At 54.0% G+C, this 22,678-nt stretch overlaps 2 long non-coding RNA genes across 3 annotated transcripts in view; one reads left to right on the top strand and one right to left on the bottom strand.

Moving 5' to 3' along the window:
• Positions 1-878: 878 nt before the first annotated feature.
• The window catches only part of LOC131835614 (uncharacterized), a 47,243-nt gene continuing 25,443 nt past the window's right edge, over positions 879-22,678 (top strand). The window contains exons 1-4 of one of the 2 annotated variants that reach the window (XR_009355272.1): positions 879-1,450; positions 12,106-12,340; positions 13,008-13,075; positions 16,323-16,515. This is a non-coding gene — a long non-coding RNA (uncharacterized LOC131835614). The remainder of the gene's footprint in view (positions 1,451-12,105; positions 12,341-13,007; positions 13,076-16,322; positions 16,516-22,678) is intronic. The other variant, XR_009355271.1, reaches the window with a different exon arrangement.
• Positions 5,502-5,966, bottom strand: LOC131835613 (uncharacterized). The gene is made up of 2 exons (XR_009355270.1): positions 5,871-5,966; positions 5,502-5,755 (listed from the first exon to the last, which is right to left on the bottom strand). It is a non-coding gene; the product is annotated as an uncharacterized LOC131835613 (long non-coding RNA).

The following is a 22,678-nucleotide window of genomic DNA, read 5'->3' as shown; positions in this document are numbered from 1 at the left end:
CACAGTGAATGAGGTTTCTTTGCAATATCCGGGTCTCTGGTCGGTTTTTCTGGGAGGACATGAATGAGGAAAGTATGACTTCGCCACTAGCAAAGAAAAGGTATGGTGTGTGGGATGTGGAGGGGACCTGGTGTAGACGGGAAGAGTCGGGGAAGGTCTTGGAAAGTCTGCCTCCCTGACTGGGGCAGGGTCCTTTGGGGAAGAGGATGAAGGCTGCTACCTGGTCCAGGACCTGCCCCTAGCCTTGAGGGTGGCCCTCAGAGGTACTGCTAGGTTCCAGAGAGTGAGGCCGAGCACGGTGGCCCATGGGTGCAGCTGTGGGTGTAGCCAAGATGCCCCCACGATCGCCCGTCCAGATGCCAGGCACTTAACCACTGCCCACACTGCCTCCCCGAGGGTCCCGCGGGCCACTGGCCTCGCCCTGCCTCACGCCGCCAGCGAAACGTCTCTCACACCGCAGCGGGGGCGCTTTCGGGGCCACGCGCGGCGCGGCGGGGTGTGCACCACTGGCCGGCAGGCGGCGCTCCCCGGGGTGCCCGGCTCCCCCCCTCAGACTGAGCTCCGCCGGGCAGCAGGCTCGGGCCTCAGGGCCCCGGGAGGAGCCAGGACCCCGGGCGGGAGGGAGAGGACGGAGGGGCGCGCGCGGCACAAAGAGCTTTTTATTTAAATTTGTTTAGAGTTTCGCGAATTTGCATGAAAAATGTGTGAGAAAAGCCAGCTCCGGTGACCTCATCCGCACCTGCCATTAACGTTCAATTAGCGGCTGAATAGCGGCCGCCGACGCGACGTGCAGAGAATCCGGCCAGCCCCGCGCAGCCACGGCTGCGGCCCGGGCCCACAGTGGGGTGGGAGTGGGAGGGGGGTGCGTAGGGCCCCGGCCCACGGCTCCGGGCTGGAGACCCAGAGGCCTCCTCCGCACCCCGACTCTCCCAGGGGACGCGGGGACACCAGGGTCCTGGGCTTCAAAGGCACTTTGGAGCGCACGGGGCCCGCGGGATCCTGGGGATGCCAGGCTCCCATCCGGCGCCGAGGGGGACGGGCTCGCCCCCTTCCCGGGACGTGAGGTGAACGGCTGAGCCCCCGTCCTAGCTCAGATGGGTTCCCTCGCCACCTTCCGGACGAAGTGTCAAGTACAAGTTCAAGTTCAGGGCCAGGCCCGGGGGGGCTCCGAGCCTTCCCCGGCTGCCTTTGTTCTTCAGGATAATCGCTCCCAAGTCCCCTCCGGGCGGGGCCCGGCAGACGCCCCCGCCCCGCCCCACCGCGCCCCGCGGGAGCCGCCTCCTCCCGCCCGCGCGGCGCCTGTCCCCTGGTCCCGGCGCCCCCGCTCGGGGCCACCGTAGGGTCTGGGGGCTCGGGGCGGGGGGAGGCGCGAGCCGCGTCCGTGGGAGCCTCCCCAGCCCCGCAGTCCCAGCAGCAAAGCAAGCTTGGTCGGACGGACGCTCGCGCTGAGGTAAGAACCCTTGGCGGGGTGCGCCCGCACCCCTCGTGCCCCGCCCCCCGCCCGGACTGTGCGGCCCAGAGGGCGGGGTGCTGCAAAGTGGCGGGGGGACTGGGCAGCCCCACTGGGCCTCCGGGGGGCGCGCTGCCGCTTCAGGGCTCTGGTTGGGGGGTTACTAGGCCTGGGGCGGGGGGCAGGGCACAGAGCAAGGGCGCCCCGTGACGGCCTGGTGAGGTCGCCGGCCTTTCCCAAGAGCCTCTAGCTCATCCACGGTCCGTTAGCCTCTTGGTCTCCACTTGGTGCGCTGCTAGATCTGGCTCTTCCTCGACTCCTCTCAGATTCTGGCTGGAGGAGCTCCCAGTTAGAATCTAGCTCCCCGGGCCCTGAGGCTCCTCCTGGAGAGCTGGAGTCAGAGGGAGGTGGGTGTTGGAGAGAGAGCGTGTGCGTGTGTCGCTCAGCTCTAAGGAGAATCAGCTGTGGGCACTCCTCGCTCCCATCTCTGGCACCAAAATTAAGGCCCTGGTCCAAACGGTGTCAGCTGGGGTGAAGGTGGGTGGGCTGTGATTTAGTGGCAGTGCAAGGGGCCAGAGCAGGCGCTTGTCTCTGAGCATAAGATCTTTTTCTGTTCCTGTGTGCCTAGCTCCTGAATTGTGTGGGGAAGGTGTCAGCCTGTACCCCACCCAACCAAGACACTGCCGGTCTGAGCCACACACAGAGCTGCTTTTGAGTGGTCCAGACCCTGTCCTCCATACCTGCCTTGCACTCTCAGTGCTCACTTGGAGGTCCTGTATGCCCCTGTGCTTTATTTTACACACAGTTCCAACCTCCCCCATATTTGGTTTCTAAATGGACAGCCAATTAGAAGGAGCAAATTAAAAGGGCGGGGAGATGGCCTTTTCCCTGAAGCCACATTGCTCCCCTCTGTGTTCCTTCCCATCTTCTTGATGAGAAATCACAGATCTCTCACCTGTGGGATTTTACTCATGCTAAAGTTTCTGCCTCCAAGAGTACAAGGACCTCCTTCTTCAGGAGGTCTGCCCAGATTTCCCCCACATCACGTCCTCTCCTAGCACCTTCAGCCGCACTGCCAAGTGCTTAGTGGGCACTCAAGAAATGAAATGGTTTCTGAATTAATTAAAAAAAAAATCAAACACACATAAATTTGAAACGCACTGAAGATTTAGATTTTTTTTTTTAAACATTAGCTCAAACTGAGATACCATCTCCCAGGGGACTCTCCCCCTCTGTTCCATTACATAAGAGATCTCATTCATAGGCAAAAGCCAGCAGGGAGAGGCTGCTCCCATGTACTCTTGTTATTTGGGGGGGGAAAAAAAAAAAAGACAAATTCTATGCAAGTTGCTTTAAAATTTTAAAAATTTTAAAAAGAAGAGAACCCCTCCACTTCCGTAAGTCTCCGCTGTCCATTTGACCGAGTCCGAGGGCCTGGAGGGGCTGGTGTTTTGGGCACTGCTTCAAACCTTGTGCCCTCCTACAAGGCCTCAGCGGGGCCACCAGGAAGTTGACTAAAATTGGAGACTGTGACCTACCTAGTGTATGTCTTCACGCTCCCGATGATTCATCACTGACAGGCTGATGTCAGACGAGCCTGGGAAGATGTTTACATCCTTTTTAAAAAGGGAAACTGAAACGTTTTTCTGCAAAACCGTTTGCAAACGCTCCTCTTCCTCGAGGGAACTTCTGGCCTGAGCTCTCCTCTGATTCTCCCTGAGTTATTGTGTCATCTTGGACAAACTGCTGTTTTTCCTTCTACTAGCCGAGGTTCCCAACTCGTGGAACTGGGTAGAATGAGAAAATATAAGGCAGCAGTTTGTAAAGGGCAGTGAGTTAAATTCTGCCAAATACTACACTGTCGTAGACTGAGGGGAGGAAATGATATTTTATTATTAATATATAATGGCTCAGTCATTCCAGCTAAAGGAGATGGGTCTTGTTATTGGCCCCCTTTTACAGAAGGGGAAAGAGGGCATTAAGTAAATTGCCTTCGGTGCCAAACCTAGAAAAGAGGTCCCTGTGCCTTTGGCTTAGACTCAGTGTGCATGGCTAAACTACCAACATTCTAGCTTTGTTCCTAAGCTGGTTGCGGAAAATTCCTCCCAAATCACAGTCCACAGGGATTCTGCTCTCCTGGTCACCCAGAAGCAGAAGGAAGGGTGGGGGTGAGTGGTGAAAAGGATTTGGAGTGTCGTGTTCAATGCCTGACTGCTAAATTAGGAGATGTAGCAAAAGTCAACCATTTGGTAAAACTGGTTGACTTTTGCTAAATCTCCATTTCCTCATCTGTAAAATGGGCTTGCAAATGGATCTCAGGAGCTCTTTGTGAAGAAAAAGGAAGGTACTGTAATCAGCCCGTGCCTGAGATGCTGTCAGTGTATCCACAAATGAGAGCTATTATTATTTTAACAGCAAACACCTTTAATGACAATGTTACTGTCACTTTGCATTTTCAAAAAACAAGGTCCTCCTCCCTCAGAAAAGAAAAAACTGACACCAGTTGGTCTCCTCGTGCTTTAAACAACAGCCAAGGAGGGACCTGGACTGTGAAAAGACGTCAGCTCTTTTCAGGAGGCAGATCACCGATCCCCCAGGAGGTCACATGGATGCCTCAATGTCTTTGAAGGTGATCAATTAAATACAGACCCTTGCACTCTTGTCTCTTGGAGCCTAAGCACTTAGAGGTGTGTGTGTTGTGTAGAGGAAAAACATTAATAGTTCTGGGCAGTACTCTATCTCCCTCAAAGCAGGATCCCTCTTGGTGGGGATGGTTTTCATGCAGCTGTCTCATCTCTGGATGGAATTGAGGAAAGAGAAAGGGAGAGACACTGATTCCGCTTCCTTCCATATCAGAAAATAAGCAAAGCGCTGGCACAAAGAGATTCCTCAAAGTGTTCATCAAGCAGGCAATATACAGGCGTCCTGCCTGCCTTCCTCCATCCCATTCCTGGGGTGCTGGCACTGGGGCAGGGACAGAAATGGTGACAGTCAGCGGAGGAAAACTGAGAAGACTTGCATCCAGGGGTCTGGCCACCCCATAGGAAAAGCCACCTGTGCCAGGCATGCTTCTAAGTGCTTTACGCGCCTGAGCCCAGTTAATTCCGCCAGCGCCCTGGAAGAAAAGGGGCCGTTATTAATCTGTTTCAATGATGAAATTGAGGCACAGAGAGACTGAGTAAAGAAGCCTGAGGCCACGTGGGTAGTAAATGGCAGGTCTGGGTCCGATTTGAGCCCAGCGAGCCTGGTTCCACGGTCAGTATGCCTAACTCTCCTACCCACCCGCTTATCAAAGGACCACGTTTCAGAAAGAGATGTGCACCTTTCTCAGAGTGAAACCAAGTGCCCCCAGTGCCCTTCGAAGTCTTCAAGAGTCTCCCTGTGCTGCCTTCCCTCATGCTTCTTGGAGCCCCGGGTTAGAGATGTTAGGAGACTTCTTTACAATCCTCCTCCCTTGGGCAGATGAGGAAACCGAAGAGAGGGCAGGATTTCCCCCAGTCACTGAAGTGGACATCAAAACTGTTTCGTTGTTTTTGTGTGTGTGTGTGTGTGTGTGTGTGTGTGTGTGTGTGTGTGTGTTTGTTTTGTTTTTTGGCGGAGCAGGGCTGCACGTCCAGGACTTGGGGGCAAAGAACTCCTTCCCTTACTGGAGACTCTTCAAGGGTCCTGGGCCAGAGGAACCTCAGTCCTTCCTTCACAAACCCAGAGACAGCATCATAGTTGATCAGGGAATGGTGGGCTTTCTCTCAGTTTCCCCCACGCAGGCTCCATCTTGAGGGCTGCCTTTGTCCTACTCCAGAGAGGGGCTCCCTGCGATGAGGAGGAAGCTGGGGACCGGGTGGGCAACCACACGCACCACACTCACAGGTCAAGGAGTCTGTCTTCTACCCAGAAGCCTTCTGGTCAGAACCAGTAGAGCCCACTTTACCTCAGTTACAGGCCTGGGGAGGAGGAGGAGGCCAGCTTCATGAGCTCTTCCTGGTTTTTCCAGGACGCAGAGATACTCTCAACAACCAACTGAAGTAAATGTTAAGGCGTTTGTGACATAATAGCCGGAGTAACAAAAATCCTTTAATCAGATAAGGCTTGGCATGGGTCAAAGGGTTGTGTGTGGGGCGGAGGTCTGAGTCTGAGGCCGGAATTAGGACACCCTAAGGAACAGCTCCACCCAGGCCTCCGGGTCTAGTGAGTTAGGCCTTTGGTCCCTTGGTCAGTGGGACTTCGCAAGAGTGACCTTCATGAATCAGAAGCTGGGGACGCCCATGGCGGGGGGAGGGGGCAAATGCATTTGCCCAAACGGTTTTCCTGGAAAGAACAAAACAGACTTTCAGCTGGTGGAAGCGGACACCAGGAGCCCAGGGCCAGAGATTACATCTGGGCTTATCTGCTTCCCCAGGAATCTTATTCGTTATATCCTTACGATTTCTTCTCCATCCGTAAGGTGAAGAGAATCAGTCGTGGAGTTAGTCCTGATGGCCCTGCTCCTGACCCCAGCTGCATCTTTTGGGCCGTGCCTTCAAGGGTTTGGGAATGGAAAATGTAAAAACTCCGTTGCGACGCGGCGTCTCCAGTCCCCCGACCGCACCCCGCCCCCGCCTTCCCTGCGCGAGCGTCGTTCACTTTCTGCCTAAATTCGGAGGCGCCCGCGGCGGCCGGCGGCCATCTTGCGGCGGAGACGGGAGAGGCCGCGCGGGGTCGGTCCCAGGCCCAGCACGCGGTTCGCCTGCAGCGCCCGGCGGTCCCGGCTCGGCGCCTTGCGGGTGCAGGAGTGGGCACAGCCCTGTCCCGCGGCCCTCGACCGCCCCGCGACATCCACTCGAGGCCGTCGTGCGGGGACGCTGCGTTCGCCGGCAGCGCCGCGGCGCCCGGGAGGGGGTCTCGGGGCCCTCCGCGGCCAGCGAGTGGGTCCCGCCGTCCCCCCCACCCCCGGTGTCCCCTCGGAGCAGGGGACGCAGGCTCTCGCCCGCGAGAAGCTTCCCCCTCCCACCCGAACTCAGCTCCTGGCAGGAGACAAGAGGGGAAGCCTTGCCTGTCTTGCGAGCCCTTTCCACGGAGCGCGGCCGCCCGGGCGTCCGGCCTGGGTCGGCCCGGCTGGCGGCTGTCCCCTGTCGGTGCGGGCACTGGGCTGACCTCGCCCGCTTCCCCGCCCAGCTATTGGGGTTACCGCTTTCGGTTTGCGCTCTCGCGCCGGGGGTTGGACGTCCCCGGGAATGGGGATTATTCTATGTGCAATTTATTCGAACCCTAAGGTTCCAAGAAAAATCGATAATGAACGTTCGTATCTACAATTTACTGGTCCGCCTGATCGAGTACGAAAGTCCTCGGGTTCTTCGTGGTGGAAAAGGAAAAAAACTGTCTCGTGGTGGGTCGTATCAGGTCCTTCTCCCTTGCTTACAGTCATGTCCGAAAGAATTTTCTTCCCGGGGCGAGGTGTGTATTGGGGGGGAAGCCCACTTGTTTGCAACACAGATTTCTCCTAATTCTGTGGACCGGAGAGAAATGATCTTAGTCGGTTCCTCCTAAGGATTTAAAAGAAAAAAAAAAAAAAAAAAGCAATCCGTATAGGCCCCGGGGATCAGGCGGAGAGTGCTCAGACCGCCCAACCTTACGCACACGAAGCACCATCGAAGCTGCTGGGGAGCAGGGAGGGGATGTCGAACCCAGGTTGTCTCGCTGGGCCGGGAGGGAAACTCTAACGCGTTCTTAGCGTAGAGGACCGGGTTCTTGGCCCCCCAGGGCCCGGGCGCCAGCTGCACTCTCTCTGCGAGCGCCCAGCCGAGGCCGCCGGTCATGGGCAAAAACTGGGGGTTCTTAGGGATTCTGGAGCCACTCCGAGGGCGAGATCGAGTTTGTCCCACGACCTTGGCGCCAGGAAGCCGTGGAAAGAGACAGACCCCAATTTTCTCCCCTTGGAGTTGAAACAAAACCTGAAAGCCCGAGGTTACCCGCACGGCCAGAGGTGGCGCCTCGGCGGCGGGGGCGGCCAGAGCTGCGTGCCCGCGTGGTTCCCAGGCTCGGGTTCTGTTTCTTTCCTAGATGTTGAGTAAGTGACTTAGCTGGTTAGCTAATCGCCTGCTCACAACAGCATTTACGCAAACGCCGAACCTGGCCTCACGCTGCGTCCCCGCGTCCGCCAGATCGAAAGTTGCCCGGCTGGGCTTCGGCAGGAGGGACGGAGGGAAATTCTTGGTAATTAGAGGGGAGGTTTTCCCGGGACCTCCCTCGGTGAAGTGGCCTTGGCTTCGGATGTGGAACAAAAGGCTAAGGTGCCTGCGCGCCGCGCGCCCTTGGGGCCCGGCGCGGCCCGCATTCACGCCCCTCCCCGCGCCTTGGCGGCCGCGGGCTTTGTGCGCTCCGGCCGCGCGCAGCGCTGCACCTGCCCGGCTTTAAGTACCTTGGCGAGGCGGCGCGGGCGGCTGTTCTAATCGCCATCTCCAAAGTACCTGCTCATGAATAAACACCAGCCCCATTTATCAGGTACTTAGCGCTCATTGTGAAGGGGAAATTGGCCCTTTTCTGAAAGTGTCTATCCTCAGCCCATCTGCACAGTCGTGGCTGCAGAATTTCCCCCACCCTTTAGTCACACACACGCAACACGAGGCTCCTCCAGGCTAAGATAAACTCGCTTTTCTTTCGGTAAATGCGTGATTGAGCCGCCACAATAGACGGAGAGGAGGAGGCCGCTGGGTCAATTGCCCACGTCTCTCCCATTGGAGAGGAAAAGTCAGCACGGGGAATGCACGGTCTTCACAAAGCCTTGTCCTGTGCTCTGGCTACAGCGCCTGAGGACATATGTGCACAGAACCCCTGGGTTCCCCCAGACATTGGGCAAAATATTGGAAACGGTGACCCAGCGTGTCTACAGTGTCGGTCAACTTTGGCTGAATTGGTCCCAGCTGGCCTCTCTTTCCCAGCCCTTCCCTATCCTCGGCTTCCCTCTCTCCAGTAGGGCTCCACACCTTCGTCTGACCGTTAAGGAGTGGGAACGCAGGAATGCGGGACAGGAGGGATGTAAGAATCCGGGCAACTCAATTTGCAAAACCCCGAGGGCCAATGCAAGGAAAAGTGGCTCTTCTGGCTGGTCCGAATGGTAGCTTCTGGCCCACGAAGCTAAGGTTTCTCTGCCTGGAGGAAGAGACATGGTGGCCGCCCCATGGGGGGTATAAAACTGGGTAAACAGGCATAAATGTGTAGATGTCCTCAAAGTCGCACTAGGGAGTTTATAAAGACGTTTGCTCCAGAGGGTTCGCTTGTTAGAGGACTAACTCATCCATTCCTTCCAACACATGTGCACGAGCTTGCGTTCCCAGGGCTCTGTTCCCTGGGTGGAATTCGCCTGGAAACACAATCGATTTTCTGGACCTGCCTATGGCCACAGGCAGCTCTGAAAATGAAAGTGTATGCTAACGGTGGAGATTTTGCCAATGAACATTTTAAGATGGCTTTGTCTTCATTCGGCTTTCCCTGTTTCATTCTGAGAAGCCCGGAGCTACTGCCAAGAGCCTGGCTCCACAGCCCAGTCCTCGCGTGGCTCCTGGCGGTGGTCACGGGGGATTCAGGAATCCGGAATGTTTAGAAAACCTCTGCGTATGGGGGTTTCCTAGCTCATGCCCTTCATGTCAAAGGCGGGCAGCCTCTGAAAATCCGGCCTCCAGTCTCTTGCCAATGACTATGTAGGACCCTTGGGGTCTTGCTGTTGTGCTGGCTAGTGTGCCCAGCTCCGTCCGCAGCAGGCCTGCAAAGGGAGACTGGATTCTCCTTGAGCAGCGGGTGGGCGCGCAGGGTCTGAGCGCAAGACCGGGAGACTGTTGCAGGGTACACCAAGGACACTCTGCGTTGCAGTCCCCTCGCCGCCCCACCAGAAACGCGGGTGGCCCCAAGGCCCCAGCCCATCCCGGTTTCCACCACCGTGCCAGTCGGCAGCGCCATCATGCTGAAGAAAACAAGCTCGTTCCCGCTTACAATTCACCCAAATACAGCCGCTCATTTTTGGAATGTTCTAGAAAAAAAAAAAAAAAACCAACAACAAACCAAGATCCCATTTCTCTTCATGAATAAAGGGGGTTAATTGGTGGGGTGAGCCATTTGCGTGAGGGCCAAGAGGGGAACTGTGAGGGTGACTTAGGGACATATACGTTATACTAAAAACAACTTGAAATTCTGAATCTCCAGCCTTTCTGGCTACACATCGGACTGGGGCGGCTCCTGTGTTAGGAGAACTCAGGCATTTCAGCATTTCAGCTTGTGACCCAACTTCAGCACATGCAGGCTCGTTTTGTGGCCATGGAATCCATGGGGCGCCTCCTTGCCTAAAGTACACCCAGAGAATGGGCGCCAGGCCACGGGCAGTGGGGCATCTCCAGAAGGCCGACTGGAGGGGTTCCCTTCAGCCCTGTAGGGTGGCCAACAGGCATCTTCTTCAGTGCCTCCTCCCCACCTCAGGGTCTAGAGGCTGAGCGTCACCTCCCAGAGCTTTATTTTATTTGGAGAAAATTCTGGAATTTGAATTCGTTGCTCTTGTATGCTTGCGTTGAATGCCTCTATGGAGTGCGCTTCCTCAGGAGTGTATGGATTTCAGGGAGGCTGGCTGCGAGGGGCTTTGGGGACCGGGGAGAGAGGGTGCCTGGATGTCCTCCCCAAACACAGGGACTGGCCCCTGAGGTGCGGCTGGAGACTGGTGGGACTAATTAGGGCTTCAGTCGGTGGGCACTTGGTTTTCAGTCTTCTCGACCACACCCTTGGTTCAGTTGCTGCTGTCCCTGGGGCTCCAACCCCACTTCTCCCAAAACCAGGGAGGAGCGGAAATGAGCCACGCCTGAGCAGGTCAGGGCAGCTCCCCGGCGGGGGCGGGCTTGCTTACCCGCAGGGCGCAGCCACGCTGGAGGCTTGGGCAGACATTGGGGAAACGCTGGGGCCCGCCAGGCAAGGCCTTCCAGGCTAGACTTGGGCTTTGGGGCTGGGTGAGAGCCGGGCCCACTCTACCCAATGTGGCTTATCCTCAAACAGCTCATCCTCCCACATCTCCCCACCCACCCATTTCATCTTGGTTCTTCCGGACCTGCGGGAGTTTCCTGGTCCTGATGACGACAAGTGCGAGTGTGCGAGGCCACCTGGCCTGGAGTTGGGAAGTCCAGTGGCGGTTTGTGGGGTTCATACGAGCTCTGATGAAGCCGGACAAGTTCCGGACAGGGGAAACAGCCATGTGAACGCTTACTTAGGGCTTGAAGTCTGCTATTTGACCTCACAAGTGGGCTTCAGCTGACCCGTGCTTTCCCACCCAACCTCGGGAGAGTACTTGTGGCCCCAGGGTATTTGCATTTGCAGATACCTTGGTCCCCCTGGAGAGGGTGGGGCGAGATTTGCTGTTCTCTGTTGGTTGAAACAACCCAGCCTATAGGACCGGCGTCCATTAAAGACCCCGCCTTTAGTCCCCCAGCCCCCTGCTCTGCCTCCCAGATAGCACTTAGAAGTGTCTGGGTACCCAAGCCTGGGAGATCTGGATGGGACTCCTTTTCCCCAACCACACCAGAGTCTGTTCCCCTATTCTCAGCAACTAGCCACCCTCCAGGGAGGAGGGAACAGTAGAGGCCTTGGCTTACCTTGAGGGCCCCCAAGGGAGGTCTTCTGAGGGTTAGGGGTCCTCACCTTCTCTGCATGCGGTGGGTGGAGAGGTACCTGGCCTTTCTGGGGCTTCTCCTTCATTCTCCATGGTTGCCCAAGACCCTGCCTCGCCCACAGTAGAGAAGGAAATGTCCAGGCCCATTGGCTCAGGTTGGCCAGCTGCCAGTGGGGGACCCAGGGTGCACCTGCCCCCACCCTGGCTCCCTCCACACATCCAGGTGGGACGATGGAAGGAGAACATGGAGGAGCAAGGAGTAGTGAGGTTGGGCCTTGTGGTTCCCATGCTCTCTTCCCAGTTTACTCTCGCAGTCTCTATGCCAGTTCAGCCTGAGGTTCCCTGACTCCTGCAGTGGAACAGAATGCAGACGGGTAGAGGAGGGTGTGTGGCAAGGACGAGGCAGGTCCGAGGGTCACATGTATTCCTCCAGGCACTCCTGTTCCTGTTCCAGATCCACCGGCAGAGGGAGCCCCAGGCTGGGGAGGAGCGCACATTTGGATGGTTCTCCTGGGTTCTGGGCGCCACACTGTGGGGCTCTGTGGCTCAGATCTGTACCTGACTCCCCCCACACCCATCGTGTCCTATACTGGCAAAAATCACAAGACAGAGCCACAGATGGGTGAGGCTCAGGGTGGGTGGGCGAGGTAGCTGGGGCCACCTGCTGGGGGACCTGCACAGATGCAGGCCACTAGACTCCTAGACCTGCCCTCCAGTTTGTAATAACACTGGAGAAAATCATTGTTGGTAGGCTGTGGAGTACGCACGCGCACACACCTACGTGTGTAGGGGCAGGGAGGGGCAGAAGGAGGAGCCAGACGCGGGGCCCCTCCTAGTTTCGGAGCTGGAAGGGGTTTTCTATACCATTTAGTCCAAGCATCTTGTTTTGTTGTTGTTGTTGTTTGTTTTTTTAAGTAGGCTTAGAACTTGAACTCAGGACCCTGAGATCAAGACTTGCGCTGAGCTCAAGAGTCGGGTGCTTAACCAACTGAACCACCCAGGCAACCCCAACACTTCATTTTTTTTTTTCTTTTTTAAGATTTGTATCCATTTCTCAGAGAGAGAGCTAGAGCGAGAGCGAGCCCTTGCAGGGGGTGGCAGAGGGAGAGGAAGAAGCAGACTCCCCGCTGAGCAGGGAGCTGGATGGGGAGGCGGAGCTCGAGGATCCCAGGACCCAGAATCACACCCAGACCTCAAGGCAGACACTCAACCGACTGAGCCATCCACGTGCTGCCCCAAGCACCTCGTTTTAATAGCAGGAAACTGAGGTCCAGGTAAGAGAGAGGCTTATCTCCCTGTCTTGGGGCGGAAATAGGGATGACGCAGGTGGTGCTGGGAAAGGCCTGACCCTTGGCTACCTTCTGAGCCTCAGTTTCCTTTGCTGTAAAACACTGAAATTATCCTAGGTACCTGGCTCTGGGAGCACATCAGAAGGGATGTGTGTGTGTGTATGTGTGTGTGTGTGTGTGTGTGTGTGTGTGTGTGTGTTTTCGTGCCCAGGAAGCACATGTGGCCACCTGAGAAGGGCTGGGTGTCTGTGCACTGGCATCTGTGAAAGTGTGGGGAGGCCTGTGTGTTCCCCCGAAGAGGGGTACTTATGCCTACACATAAGTATTTGTGCAAGTGGAGGAGGGAAGCGTTTTTGCATCTGCAAACAGCGTGTGTCCTTGTGACTATCTGCACCATCAGAAGGGTAAGTGTGCCCAGGGGCCCAGGCTCCAGGGTGTGTCCCAGCCCCAAACCCCAACAGGCTCTAAGGGGACTCTAGTTAAGCAGCACTTCTCCTGGGGTGGGGACAGGAGCAGAAGGAGAAGGATTATGGCAAATTCATTTCTATTTTCCAGCTCACTAAGCCTGAGGTGCGTCCCTGGCGTTAGCATGAGAATGGGCTAGGGCTCTGTGAACCCCTCCCGACCTGCTGACCCCTCTCCCCCCCCACAGGAACAGTGGGACTCTCTGCTTCCTCCGCTTCTCCAACCAGCTCTGCAAAGCCACGACTCCTAATCAGGGTAATTTAATATATTTTAAGCCCCCGGCGGCTTTATTTTCCCTCCTTTTCGAGTTTGTTTTAGGCATTCACAGCTCTCACCCCGTCATTAGACAGCCTTATTTGACGGATGGAAGGAGCCTGCTATGAGACCACAGCCCTTTGTGTCCCCTACATAAGCTGGGCTTCCCTGTAATTAGAATGGTATTCCCAGCCATTGAGGCCTTTCATGAGGCGGAACAAAAACTCCCCAAGATGAATATCCCCCAACTCTCAGCCCCCTGGCCGGGAAGGGGCTGTGAGTTAAAGGGACTCCTTAGGGAAGGCAGCCTGGGAGCAAGGACAGCCAAGATCCTGCCAGGGTGAGGAATTTCGGGGCCATAGGGAGTGGGCACCAGACAAAGGCTCTGGCGAGGTTGCCCATAAACACCAGTCTCTTATCCACGCTCCCCTGGCCAGGCTCAGAGCACCCAAGTCTGTCCACAAGGTCAGGGGGTTATGGAACCAGGCTGGGGGTGCAGGTGGGACGCTCACACCCCCCCAGAGTCATGCAGACCCTGATTCAGGTATCACTTCGCATCTAGGCACACAGACAGTCACGCACGGATAGATTTGGGATTCCATTGTGAGCACACATAAACACACAAACTGACCTCCATGCACACTCAGCCACAAGATCACAAGAACCAGGGCGGGAAATGTTTGTAAATAGACAGCGTACCACACACACTGTCACCCAGACATAGAAACAGACTGCCGTTTGTGTACACACACACACACACACACACACAAGCATGCCACACAGACTGGGCTTTGTTTATGATACACATATACTCCTGCACACTCGTATATATACATATATCTCTAAGATCATCCGGATCCCACTTCTTCTGTGGCTATAGGATATTTGCCAGCTTGTACGCACTGTGGTGCATACACCCTCCCCCCCCCCCCCGCACCCTCGGGATGTAAGCTTGCTTCTGGTCACATTCTTGGGTCCGTGCTTAGCCTGTGTTCAGATGCAGAAATTGACAAACACACATATGCGTGGACACACACATCTCCCAGCCCACATTGACACATGAAAACTCAGGAAAATACTATGGAACCGAAATACCATTATGGCATTTGGGCATTTCTAGGCCAGCCTCTCCTAGACTAGATATACATCAGGATGGGAAGGATTAGCCCCATGCAACTACACACTGTGCCGTGAACCCCAGAGAGCCTGGAGTCCCCTGTGCAGCACAGGTGGGTCTCCCCATGCCGCTTGGGAAGAGAAATTTCCTTTTTCTTGATTAGCCCTTTGGACTGGGCTCCAAAGACAGAAGGCTGCTATCTGGGTCTCTGGTACAATCTGTAGTCTTCCCCAGGTCTCAGGAAAGGCTCAGAGGCCAATGCTAGGTCTGCGGAGCTACAGAAGGAAGAACCCAACCTACCAACTGACCCACGGGAGAAGAAGTACTATGGAGAAATAGTGAGTGTTTCCTTTCCAGGAGGATTCAAACAGGGGCAGGACGATCACCAGTTAGGGACTTTATGGGGAAACTGATTTCATTCAGCCCCTCCTCTGTGCTCAGAGCTTGGAGTGCAGTGATGAGTCACATATAAGTCTGTCTTCAAAGGAACTTAGAGTCTTAAAAGGGGTGACCAGACACATATGATGCACAGACCTGGGCAGGGGATGAAGATGGGGCTGGGGCATACTGGAGACTAGTGGGTTTCCAGTTTCCACACTGGAATATTGGTATCAAGGATTAAGGTAGCCCATTTAACTTCGGGCACCCGTGTTGGATAAATGATGGATTAGCTGGTCTCCCAGTTCTGTCTCCAAGATCTATCTCCATTCTACGATTCTTAGCCTTCTGGACTGGGTCCGTGGCTTTCTCACCAAGGCATTCTTTCCAAGTGGGTGTTGCCCCTTCACTCACTTTGCACAGGCTCTTATGCCAGGCACTAAAGCTGTGCTGAAGCCCTGGTGGGGTTGGGGCCTAATTCGATGTCCCCAGGAACAAACGAGAGGCTCATAAAGAGCGGGATCCACTTTGAGGTGGGGAGAGCTGTAGGTCAAATTCCTTCATGATTTCTGGCCACTGAATCTTACTAAGATTCACTCCCTTCTCTTCTGGAAGGAAGTACAGTTTCAAACGGGTGGGATGGGGATCTCAAGCTGCTGGTGATTTGCCTGGTTTTATTTACAAGTATAATTGTAATTGCTGAGGCAATTACAGATACCCAGGCAATGACCAGCAAAACTCCAACATCTCTCTCTGGATAAAACATTCATCTGTTTCTCTTTCTAGGAGAGATTCCCCAGGGAAATTAGAGAACAAGGAATGCTTTGAAGCCACGTCCAATGTCTTTTTTTTTTTTTTTTTTTTTTTAAATTTTACGACAGTGTTTTTCACAATGGTGTAAAATAATGGATGGGGCTTGGGGCTCTGGAGAGCCTAATAGCAAAGTTGTGAGGGTTAAATGAGCTAATACCTGTAGAAAAGCCCAACAAAGCGTTGCAGGCAGTAAGTGCTCAGTGTTGGCCCTGGTGGTTAATACGAGGTGTTCAGTAAATATTTATTGAGTGAATGAGTCCATTTTTTCATTTTACTTGCGTTTATGATAAAATTACCAGAAAATAAGATTTTCCTGGAAGCCTCTCGCATGTACTTTTGGAGGAAGTTGGGGATGGGGCCCAGGTAGGAAGAGGGTGATAGGCGGGTTCCCTATAGTTAAAAAACAAAAAAACAAAAAAACAAAAAAAAAAAAACAGCTTTCCAGCTTTCCCCGGTAGTGGGGGCGCAGGTCATTACCTGAGTGAGCCAGCAGGGGGGGCCCGAGCCGCCGCAGCGCGGAGGGCTCTAGCTAAGGGAAGCCGAAGGGAGTTACTCTTGACAGAGCACCTACTGTGTACAGTGTACCGCCTAGGGCTGGGCGGCGTTGCAAGGGCAGGACGGCCGGGAAGTTGGGGGCATGGGTGGCGCAGTGAGCTGCCCTGGAGTGCAGATGTGGAGGTCGGCCTTTTGAGCACGAGGGTCTCTTCGCTAAGGCGTGACCCGTGTTTGGGTCCTGGTGGGGACGGTGCTAGGGAAGCCCGGCTGGTGGAGGGCCGTGCCTTCTGCTTCTCCGCTGAGGCCCCAGCACTCAGCTCGGAGCACGCTCCCTGTACTTCTCGGGTAGTGTGGTGGAGAGACTTTGCATGTAGCCTAAAGGCGTGGGCATAAGGGATCCCCTTCAACGCAGTTTGGAAGTGAGAACTGTACCCCTCCTTCCAGCCCTTACTGCCACCTCTGCGCAGACCCGGGAAGAGGTAAAGCCCGGATCCCCCTTAGCCTGAGGTGGCGCGCCACGTCGGAACTGGCCTTGATCATGATATTCCTGATTCTGCGGCTGGCCGCACCACGTTTTCTCCAACACCGCCAGGTGATGGGTCCGCACCGGGGAGAACAGCTAATTCGATGAGCCCTGGTATGTATATACGTTTGTGCGTAGTGGCAGTTGTTCTCCTAGATGGTGTAAAATATCAGAGCTGCCAACAGTCCATCAGTGCTGCTAATTAAAAACCAGTTTGAGTCTCAGCTTGAATATGCAGGAATCAGAAAGACGTTGAGGAATGAACCACTGTAGCTGTTCTCCTGCCCCAGGACCAGAGGGATCCCCCCCCACCCCCAATCAGGGTGTGATTGGGTGGTGGGATCTGCACAGGGTGGGATCGGCCTGGGACATGATCCTTCTGCTTCCCGTGCTCCTGAGAGCCTAGGGATCATGGGAGCCAGCAACCCCAGCACGGGTGTAGGCAGCCTCGACAACCCTGTGGGCTCCCCACCTTTGGCTTTTGGATTGGAACCTGGCTCCTGCCCTCCGAAACCCTTCAAGAGAGGCTGGCTTGGAGTCGTGGAGTGCCACATTTCCAATGGCGTGACACTGGTCCATTTAAACCTCTCTCAGCCATTTGGAACCATAAGGGTTGGCTCTGGGCCATGTGGGCTGCTTCAGGGAGATGGTAAGTCCCACAGTGGACATCTGTAGAACCAGGTGCTGGAGGCATTGCTGGGTTTTTAAATTTTTAAATCCCATTTAATCCTTACACTCATCTGCAGAGTTTCATCGTTCTCATTTTATAGGTGAAGGAGTTGAGGTCTTGATATATGGGGAGGTGAACCCTCTTGTTCCTGGAACAGCCATGGCTCCCTACGCTCCTTTAGAAATTCCTGAACAGGTGTGCTGGGACTGGGGGAGGGAAGAGAGGCACATAAGGTAACTGGCTGAGGGCTAAGGCCCCCTTCACTTGGAATCCTGGTCTGAGGAACTGAAGGGGGACCCTGGGCAAGGCAGGTCCCCTCCCGGGTCTTACTTTTCCCATCTATAAAATGTATGTGAACATGTCTACCCAATCCTCAGGGAAGGTCCCAGAAGGTCTAGAGAGACAGAACATGCACTGGTTGGGAATGGGGGAAGTCTCCCTTAATTCTGGGAAGTCTCCACAGGTACTCCCCTTTCCAGGAGGGCACCTATATCTTTTTTTTTTTTTTTAAGATTTCATTTATTTATTTGACAGATCACAATTAGGCAGAGAGGCAGGCAGAGAGAGAGAGGGAAGCAGCCTCCCTGCCCAGTAGAGAGCCCAATGTGGAGCTGGATCCCAGGACCCTGGGATCATGACCCCAGCCGAAGGCAGAGGCCTCAACCCACTGAGCCACTCAGGCACCCCAAGGCATCTTAATATCAGAACAACACTTATTGGAACTATGATAAGAGGCGTACTTTTGTCTCAAGGACTCCTAAAATAGTAGTCTCCTGGGAGGAATTACTCCCACCACCCCCGCCCCATTTCACAGGTGGAGAAACTGAGGCTGAGAGCAATAAAGTGAAAAGTGACTTGCCCAAGGTCACTTGGTGAATGAGGTAAAAGAGAAGGAGCTGGGATGTCAGAGGTCAGGATCTGGCCCCTGTTCACACTAAGAAACCTTGTCCAAGGGCCAAGTAGGAGGAGTGAGGGCCAAGTAGGTGGCGAGATGACCTTGTGGACCTGGCAGGGAGCTGGGTCACCTCAGGGTGTAGCCATGTGTCAGGCACTGCGGATGCCCTGATGGGCTCCTGTTGTGGTTAGCTGATATCCCTAAGGCCAGGGTCTGCCTGGGAAGCTGAGAGGAATCTCCTTTTTGGGGGAACCAGAAATGCAGAGGTCATTTCAAAGAGAGAAATCCTGAGGCCCCACTGGGCTTCCCTGACCCAGCAAAACTAAGCCTTCAGAAGCCTGAATTGGCACAGCAAGGTCCCTTCAGTCTGCTGATCCCGAGTGGTGCTCTTCAACTCTGGGAGTAGGAATCCTGCTGAGTTCCAAATAAGAAAATCAAACCAGTTTGAACACATCAAGTGAAACTAGATTTGGTTAGGGTGGCAGGGGTGCGGGCAGAGGCAGGAACAGCAGGGTGCAGGACCAATCCATCCCAGAGAAACTCTGTTATCACAAAGAGAAAATCTGTGCTGGCTCTGGAAGGATTGTCCAACTCTCGGGAGAAGCAACTTAGTTCTCCAGCCCTCTGTCTGCAGAGACGCCACACACAAGGTGCTGGCCACCAGGGTCTGCGGGGGGAAACGCCAGGACAATAGGTTTCCAACAATCCCTTAATCCAACCTGCTGCAAACTCAGCTTCATTTTTTTTTAAAGATTTTATTTATTTATTTGACAGAGATCACAAGTAGGCAGAGAGGCAGGCAGAGAGAGAGGGAAGCAGGCTCCCTGCCGAGCAGAGAGCCCGATGTGGGACTCGATCCCAGGACCCTGAGATCATGACCCGAGCCGAAGGCAGCGGCTTATTTTTGATCACCCAAGTCGGGGAAATAAACTCCGGGTTCCGTGACAAACTATCTTAAGAGGCTCTTAAGGGGGCTCTCTCTCTGGCAACCTCTATCTTTGGTGTTCCTACAGTCCGTGGGTGGCTATCTTGTCCACACTCATGGAGCCCTTGTGTGGCAGGGCAGCTTCATTACTGTTGTCTGCATTTTAGAAGATTGCAAATGCAGATTTCCAAAGAAAGGGTATTCCCCTAAGCCTGACCACGGACCCGGCCCCTAGCCACAGGCTTCTGTGGGGCACGCTGGGCAAGGGCTGGACACCCACGCTCCACTATTAGGGGTGGTTGGGGCTGGAGCTGTCCATGCTGTGGTGCTGAAACACGGGCCCCCTCTGCTGAGGTCATGGACAAAGTGTGCTCACCCAGCCACCCCCAGGGCCCATCTTCCTGCCTCTGAAACAGGCTCCTGGGGGCATCGAGGTGGACGATTCTTCATAGAAGAAAAGTAATCCACACCATCATCATTCCTACTCCCAACCTCAATATCCACCTAATTGGTCTCACCATCTCTAGTCTCACCCCCTTAATCCATTCCTCACTCAGCACCAGAGTGGTTTTTTCTTTTTCTTTTTAAAAATTTTTTTAGAAGATTTTATTTATTTATTTGACAGACAGAGAGAGATCATAAGTAGGCAGAGAGTTAGGCAGAGAGGGAGGGGAAAGCAGACTCCCTGTTGAGCAGAGAGCCCGATGCCTGGCTCGATCCCAGCACCCGGAGATCATGACCTGAGCCAAAGGCAGGGGCTTAACCCACTGAGTCCCCCAGGTGCCTCCAGAGTGGTTTATTCAAGAGGCAAATCCCGTCATATTTAAACTCTTCCTGTGGTTTCTCCTATAATTCAGAGTAGAACTTAAATTTCTTGCCACCGTCAAGAGAGCTCTCCTGCTCAATGACCTGGCCCCTGCCTGCTTCTCCCACTTTGAACACCTATCAGGATGGCAGGGATTGGTGAGTGAACTGGCTTATTACTTACGCATTTTGAGGACAGAACTGCTGTGATTTACTGAGGGACTGAAGGCGGAATGTGAGAGGAGAACTGGAGTCAAGGATGACATTGGGAGTTTTGATGTGAGCTCCTGGAAGGACGGAGTCTGTTTTTCAGAAACTGGGAAGGTAGAAGGAGAAATCGAGTTTTGGAGGTGAGGACATTGGCTTGGCCCTGGACATGTTAAATTAGAGAGGTATATTAGATAGTTGGGGGCATAGTTGGTTGGGGGGAAGCCCCAAAGGCAACTGGATGTATAAGCCTGGCATTCAGGGGAGAGGTCCAGGATGGAGGTTTTAACCTGGGAGTCGTCACCCTATTGATCTTATTTAAAATCATGAGGCAAGATGAAATCACTATGGATTCAGTGTAGAAGGAAGAAAAATGTCCTAAGGCCTGACTGGGATAGCCTGATTTTGAGGGGAGGAAGACAAGGAGAATCAGTAAGAGGAGATCAAGAGGCAGAGTCTTTAAGTAGGAAGAGAACAGAGGAAGTAGTGAACTTGAGACCAGGGGCAAAAAGTCTTAAGAAGGAAGGAGGATTCAAAAGGGTCCTATATGCCTACAGGTCAGCTAAAATGAGGATTTGGGAACTGAACCCTTGGATACAGCCTGGAAGAGGTTCTTTTTTTTTTTTTTTTTTTTTTTTTAAGATTTTACTTATTTATTGGACAGAGAGAAATCACAAGTAGGCAGAGAGGCAGGCAGAGAGAGAGGGAAGCAGGCTCCCCACCGAGCAGAGAGCCCGATGCGGGGCTCAATCCCAGGACCCTGAGATCATGACCTGAGCCAAAGGCAGAGGCTTAACCCACTGAGTCACCCAGGTGCCCTGGAAGAGGTTCTTTTTAAGAAATGGAGGTGCAGGGGGTGACTAGAGGAAAGACCAAGAGGCAGCAGGAGGAAATAGTAGCTGGTGTTGGCGAACTCAGGCAGGCTAAGGAAGAGGAAGGTGGACTGGGAGCCGACAGGAAGGCCAAAGGGAGGGAACCCCAAGAGGGAGCGAGGTGCTGGGCTAACTATTTTCAGTCAGAAAGGTGCCCTGTTGGAAGACTACACCCTTAGTCTTCCCATATGCTTCTAAAGTCCAGTTCTAAGGGTCAGTCTTTGTCTTAATAAGATGTTCAGGGTACACATGTTTAAGGGAGCTTTTAAGAAGGTCGAATTTTTCATTTGAGCTCAAGATCTTCTTCATTTGAGCTGGGGAAATGGTTTGATATTCACTCTTCTGGGATCAGAGCTTCACAGCCCCTTGCCCTTGTGGGGACCAGACTGGGACTGGTGCTAGAAGCATCAAGCTGTTCTTGCCTCCTGCCAGCCAGCGAGTCTGAGTCTAAGACCTTGGACCCTTTGGTAAGCCGTACTCCTGAATTCAAGGCCCTCCAGGGTCACCTTCCTTGCCCAGTCTGCCCTTGGAAAAGCACTGGACACCTGTTTTTACTTTATTTTCAAGTTGGGAAAGACATCACACCCCCAAATGTAGCCTAGCTCTGTTTGCCTGGTCATTTATGCAGATGGTAGTGGACTTCCTCTCAGGCACCTGGGTTGGGAGAGTGCCATGTCCCCGACAGCCTGTGGGGACCCTAAGACCAGGGTAATCCCCAAGCAGCCATGAAGGGCAAGCAGTCTTGAGAAGCAGAGGCAGGCTGTCTAGCTCTGTGTCTGCATTTGGAACAATGTCTGGTGGGGAAGGGTGATGCCCCCAGTCTCAAGCACCAAGGGCAGGGACAAAGGCAAACCTTGTGCTTCAGGTGCCTGAGGCCACAGTAGGGAAGTGGACTGAGGACAGAAGATTGATTCATGTGGTCTTGGATGCTTCCTAGCCTCCTTGACCTCTATTGAGGTGTTCTGGGCCCCCTCCCAAGGTCATGGGAGAACTATAGAGCCAGGCTAAGTGCAGCTCCCAGGCCCCAAGGGTGTGTGTGTTGTCCTGAGGCTGCCAAGGGAGCTGCTGAGAGACTAAGGCCTCTGGGCACATCCTTGCCCATCGTGTGTCTGGTGAATCACACCTCCTGGTATGATGACCTCAAGACTGTTCCCTGCCCTATAAAACATCTATATATACAGGCTACAGCCCTACGAATGCAGGTGTAGTGTGAACACCAATGGGGAACCAGGGGCCTCTACTTTGCCACTGTGTGACCTTGGGTAAGTTACTTCCTGCCTCTAAATCTCAATTTCTTCATTTGTCAGATTGGGGTCGAAGAAAAATTGGTATCCATCATCCTTTCCTAGGTCCGAGGCTGAAAGGTAGCTCAAGTTTGCCTCCTGCTGGCACACGTAAGGCTGACACATCTCCAGCTCAGGCCTTTATTTTAAGTTTTCTTAAAGGAAAAAAAAATTTTTAAAGAATTTATTTATTTATTTGACAGACAGAGGTCACAAGTAGGCAGAAGGGTAGGCAGAGAGAGAGGGGGAAGCAAGCTCCCTGCTGAGCAGAGAGCCTGATGCGGGGCTGCATCCCAGGACCCTGGGATCATGACCTGAGCTGAAAGCAGAGGCTTAACCCACTGAGCCACCCAGGCGCGCCTCCCCCATTTTTTAAAAGATTTTATTTGGGCCTCCTGGGTGGTTTGGTTGGTTAAGCAGCTGCCTTCAGCTCAGGTTGTGATTCCAGAGTCCTGGGATTGAGCCCTGCGTGGGGCTTTCTGCTCGGCGGGGAGCCTGCTTCTCCCTTTCCCTCTGCCTGCTGCTCTGCCTACTTGTGCTGCCTCTCTGTCAAATAAATAAATAAAATCTTTTAAAAAATTAAAAAACAAAATATTTTATTTATTTGACAGAGCAAGAGGG

The sequence above is a fragment of the Mustela lutreola genome, chromosome 7 (genome assembly GCF_030435805.1).
Source record: "Mustela lutreola isolate mMusLut2 chromosome 7, mMusLut2.pri, whole genome shotgun sequence".
NCBI lineage: Eukaryota > Metazoa > Chordata > Mammalia > Carnivora > Mustelidae > Mustela > Mustela lutreola.
The sequence above is the reverse complement of the archived record's forward strand: the minus strand, read 5'-3'. Positions and strand labels throughout refer to the sequence as shown.